Consider the following 6,093-nt stretch of genomic DNA (forward strand, 5'->3'; position numbering starts at 1 on the left):
GGGATACGTTCTTCTCTAATTTTGTAAGAGTCAAAATATTGATAATACCAAAAAACGATGATTTCTAGGACCAGGATGATTGAAGCACGAGTTTTGGATAGTCATATTAGGATCAACAGGATTAGGAATAGGAATTAGGAGGATTTGGTTGTGGTTTGAACGACTAGATGAAGACCTAGCACATTTAGGATTTGACATGGTTTAAGAAAATCAGAATAGAATGAATAACTTGCAATTATAAAACACATGTATACAATGTAATCAATCCCAAAACTCAATTGAGTCCTCAATATTTCAAGGTTCTCTAAACCAATCCTAATGGGCAAAGTTGTTTGAAAAATAAGGTTTTGAAAATCAATATATGTATAGTTTTCATAGCAACAACATAATTTAATCAAAACACAATAATTTGAAAAACAATTTTTTTTATTTCGAAAATTTCAAAGAATTTTGGAAAATTCTTGTGTTTTTTATGAAAATAGTTGTAAAATCTAGTTTCTAATCACTACACAATCAATGCCCAATCACTATTTCAATCTAGAACTAATTAAAACTAGTTCTATGTTCAAAATTTGATAAAATAGAAGTTTTCGAAAAATACCTTGAAGATTTTCGGATTTTGTGAGAATGTGATGATTTTTGCACTAATTTGATTATTCCAACAGGTTTAGGAGATGATATTTGAAGTAATTTCGATAAGAAACAATGTTTTTTAATCAAAGTGATGACTTGGGAGAGAGAGAGAAGGAGAATGATGAAGAGAAGAGAAGAGAGGGTTTGATAATTTTGGGTGTTCTGCCCGTGTTAAAAATACAGAACCCCAGGGGGTATGATTCCCCCTACCTAGGGGGAATCAGTTCCCCTTCAAAGGGCGAATCGGTTCCCCTTCAAGTGGTATCGATTCCCTCTGCCCTATAATTCAAAAAATCTATATTTTAAACACTCAAAATGTTAAATTAATCTTTTCTAGTGGTTTTGGAAACTCATATATCAAAAATTAATTATGTTCAATCTATCAAATTAATCCTTAAACTACATTTGTACATAAAGTTAATTTTTCATCAAGAATCATAAACTCCCCCTAACTAATAGCAATGAATGTAATCATAAATTACTATTATAAGCATTTTTCATTTATTCTTTAAAGTGCTAAAATTATTTTAAACACTTAGTGAAGATAGGTCAGTTAAGCCTAATTCTCTCCTAAGTGTCCAAAAATGTTCCTTGTCTAAAGGTTTTGTAAAGATATCCGCTAATTGATGCAAATTATCAACAAATTCTAGAACTAAATCTTTCTTAGTGACATGGTCTCTAATGAAGTGATGTCTTATTTCAATGTGCTTAGTTCTAGAGTGTTGGATGGGATTTTTAGTGAGACAAATAGCACTAGTATTTTCACACTTGATAGGAATAGTACCTACTTCAATTCCATAATCAAAAAGTTATTGTTTCATCCATAAAACTTGTGCACAACAACTACCAGCTGAAATGTATTTCGCTTCAGTGGTAGATAATGCAACACAATTTTGTTTCTTTGAAAACCAAGAAATCAACATATTTCCAAGGAATTGGCGAGTATCATAGGTGTTTTTCCTATCTAATTTGCATCCTCCATAATCCGCATCAGAAAAGGCATGCAAGCTAAAGCTAGAGTCTCTAGGATACCAAAGTCCTAAACTATGAGTGTCCTTAAGGTATCTAAAGATTCTCTTAACAGCTAGTAAATGTTATTCCTTAGGGCATGATTGAAATCTAGCACATAAGCAAACACTAAACATAATGTATGGTCTACTTGCAATTAGATAAAGTAGAGATCCAATCATTGACCTATATAATTTAACATCTACACATTTACCTCCTTCATCTAAGTCAAGCTTTGTTGAATAGCTCATTGGAGTGTCATGAGGCTTGCCATTTTCCAGTCCAAATTTCTTGAGCATATCTTTGACGTACTTAGCTTGATTGATGAAGATGCTATCTTTTCTTTGCTTGATTTGGAGTCCCAAGAAAAATGAGAGCTCCCCCATCATGCTCATTTTGAATTCGCTTTGCATTAGCTTAGAAAATTCTTGGCAAAGAACATCATTAGTAGAACCAAATATTATATCATCAACATGATAAATTTGAACTACTAATAAATCTTTACCTTTATACTTTAAAAACAATGCAGTGTCAACCTTCCCTTTTGAAAAACCTTTTACAATTAAAAAGTTTGATAATCTTTCATACCAAGCTCTAGGAGCTTGTTTTAAACCATAAAGTGCTTTTGTCAATTTAAGAACATGATTCAGAAATTTTGAATCTTTAAAACCTGGAGGTTGTTCCACATACACTTCTTCTTTTATAAAACCATTTAAAAATGTACTTTTAACATCCATTTGATATAATTTAAATTCATGAAAACATGAAAATGATAATAACATTCTAATTGCTTCCATCCTAGCTACGGGACCGTATGTTTCATCATAGTCTATGCTCTCTTCTTGAGTATACCCTTGAGCAACAAGTCTAGCCTTGTTTCTCACTATATTACCACTCTCATCAGGCTTATTCCTAAATACCCATCTAGTACCTACAGTAGATTTATTACTAGGCCTTTCAACTAATGTCCATACTTTACTTCTCTCAAATTGATTTAACTCTTCTTGCATACCCATAATCCAATGTTCATCATTTAATGCTTCTTTAATATTCTTAGGCTCTATGCATGAAATAAATGCAACATAATTACAAATATTTCTAAGAGAAGATCGAGTTGTTACCCCTTTGGATGGATCACCTACAATCTCACCATCCTTGACATAGTTGTACTCTCTTGGATAAGATACTTCCCTTTCTTCAATGGTTGGATTCTCGAGAGGATCATGAGTTTCCTCATCTTTCGTTTCTTCCTTTGATGATGATTCTCCAACGTCATGTCTAACGTCATTTGTATTTATAATACCTACATCATCATTAACACAAGAATCATTCCTTGGAAGGAGATTATCATCGAAAACAACATGTATAGACTCTTCTACAACTAAAGTTCTTTTATTAAATACTCGATAAGCTTTAGAATTTAAGGAATAACCCAGAAAATTTCCTTCACCACTTTTAGCATCAAATTTGCCAAGGTTTTCTTTACCGTTGTTTAAAACAAAACATTTACATCCAAAAGGATGAAAATAGCTAATGTTAGGCTTTTTATTTTTGAAAATTTCATATGGAGTTTTCTTTAAAATTGGTCAAATCATTACTCGATTTACAACATAACAAGCGGTATTTGTGGCTTCCGCCCAAAAATATTTTGGCAAATTATTTTCACAAAGCATGGTTCTAGCCATTTCTTCTAAAGTTCAATTTTTCCTCTCAACAACTCCATTTTGTTGAGGAGTTCTAGGTACTGAAAAATTATGGCTAATACCATTAGAATTACAAAACTCATTAAATCCAAGATTTTCAAATTCAGTTCCATGATCACTTTTAACACTAGTGATAGAGTAACCTTTTTCGTTTTGGATTACTTTTGAAAATGTGATGAAATTTTCTAATGCTTCATCTTTAGTAATTAAGAATAGAACCCAAGTATATCTAGAATAGTCATTTACCAAGACAAATGCATATTGTTTTCCACCCAAGCTAGTAGTCCTAGTTGGCCCTAAAAGATCTATATGGATCAATTGTAATACTCTACTAATTGACACATCATTAATGGATTTAAAAGAAACTCACTTTTGTTTTCCTTTAGCACAAGGATCACATATTTTATCATTATCAAATTTTAGTTTAGGCAGCCCTCGAACCAATTCTCCTTGAACTAACCGTTGCAAAACACTCATGCTAGCATGTCCTAGTATCCTATGCCATAACCAACTATCATGCTCATCCTTAGCAACTAGGCACAAATTAGTCATATCAATAGAATCTAAATACACCATGTATATGTTTCCTATTCTATGACCAACAAGAATAATCCGATTAGATGCAATGTCAATGACTTTACAACCATTAATTTCAAACATGACATTGAATCCCTTATCGCATAATTACTAATACTCAATAGATTATGCTTTAATCCATTCACATATAACACATTTTTAATTTGTATGGAAGAGGTATTACCTATAGTACCAATACCTTCAATGTGACCTTTTGAATTATCACCAAAAGTTACTTCTCCTCCATTTTTGGCGTTAAGCTCTATGAACCGGCTTTTGTCTCCGGTCATGTGTCTCGAGCATCCACTATCAAGGTACCATGAATTTGGATTTGTTTCTCGTGCCTTGTAGCAATGCTCCTTTTCCTACAAACATAGATTAATTTCTAATTTTTGGTACCCAAATTCTTTTGGGTCCATATTCATTAGTTTCTAAAATCCTTGTCCCCTTTGGTATCCATTTATGAAGGACATCCTTATTTTTAGTATTAATGAACTCTTTAGGAACCCATATACTCCTAACAATTTTATCATTCAAGGTTCATTGAGAACTTCTATAATTGTAGCTTCTAAAACTTTTCTTAAAAAAGTTGGATTTTGAATTCTCACCTTTTTCAAAAAAAATTGTTCCAACCTTATTAAAATAAGTTTTAAGATCATCAATCTTCTTTTGATGATCATCATGAACTTTTGAAAGTAAGTTATGCAAATCAGTATTTTTCTTTTCAAAATCATTAATTTTGATTTGCAATTCTTTGATCTTACTTTCAAGCTCATTGTTGGTCTTGGATATAAGACTATTTTCGTTTTTCAATTTTGAAATATCATTTTTGTATTTTGAAAATAGAGTCTTATAATCCGAAGCCAACCCATTATAATCCTCTAATAACTCATCATAAGATAATTCATCCAAATCGAATGAGTTAGAGGTTACCTTAGAATCTTCCCCGATAGCCATCAAGCACAAGTTTGCAACTTCTTTTTCCTCTTCATCGGAACCTTCTTCATCGCTCCATGTAGCTACATGATCCTTGTGCTTCTTTTTGGATTGACACTTTTTCTTCAATTGTGGGCAATCATATTTGTCATGCCCCGGCTTTTTGCATTCATAGCAAATGATCGGGTCTTTCTCCTTCGATTCAATTTTGAAGCCTTCATGACGTTTGAATTTTCTTCCTCGCTTGGGCATCATCAACTTTCTGAATCGTTTGGAAAATAATGCCATTTCCTCATCATCATCATCATCATCATCAACCTACATGCCCCCTAATCACTTGCACTGTAGTCCACAAGCAATACCGGTGGAACTCCTTTAGTGATCTTGATAGATGCACCATATCGATTCTTTTAACCTGAAATAGTGGGTAAAGATTAAGCTTTCGGAAGCTCAGTAATACAGAACTACCAGATGAATGCAATAGGTCATTGATATATGGTAAAGAATAAATTCCTTAGCGGGACAGTCATCATCAGATTCTTGTAGTGAATTCAAATTCCATTAGCTAAGTCTTCAATTACAAACTTGAATTTACAATCTGAAGGAAGTTTTCAAAGAGAAATATTTAGAAGATTAAATTGGAGAGTCTAATGTGTTCCAACAAAATAGATAAATGTATATAGACACTTTAAAAACATTAGTAGTTTAAAACATATTTTAAAACCATAATAATACCCTCCAATCGAACACCTATATACAGTTTCCCCAGAACTGCATCAATAAGGATTTACCCTAAGCACACATCAAAGAAGCCACCCTAAGGTAGTACCTTGGGGCCTATGGGCTACCCAAGGGTCTCCTTAGGTCCGTACGGAATTACCAGCTTGATTAGAGCTGAACCTTCAAACTCTAGAATCCTACCCATAGAGTATCTAGTAGAAATGAGATTGAGCAGTAACTTTAATATCAAAATCATGATACAGTAGAATGTTGTAAAAATGACAATGTAGTTATTTAAATCACATGAATGCCCTCCATCCGTACACCAAAATGCATTCCCTATACTAAGGGAGTGCCTTGGGGCCTCCCAATAAAACAGCTCAAGTAGTAACCACTAGATTCCATGATCCATAAATTAGAAACGATTGTATTTTCTAGTGAAAACATATAACTAGAGAGCACATATCAAGTACCCATAGCTCATAAACAATATATCAATACATTAGTAAATTAGAAT

This window comes from Hibiscus syriacus, unplaced genomic scaffold (genome assembly GCF_006381635.1).
Source record: "Hibiscus syriacus cultivar Baekdansim isolate YM2019G1 unplaced genomic scaffold, ASM638163v2 tig00110610_pilon, whole genome shotgun sequence".
NCBI classification, from domain to species: Eukaryota; Viridiplantae; Streptophyta; class Magnoliopsida; order Malvales; family Malvaceae; genus Hibiscus; species Hibiscus syriacus.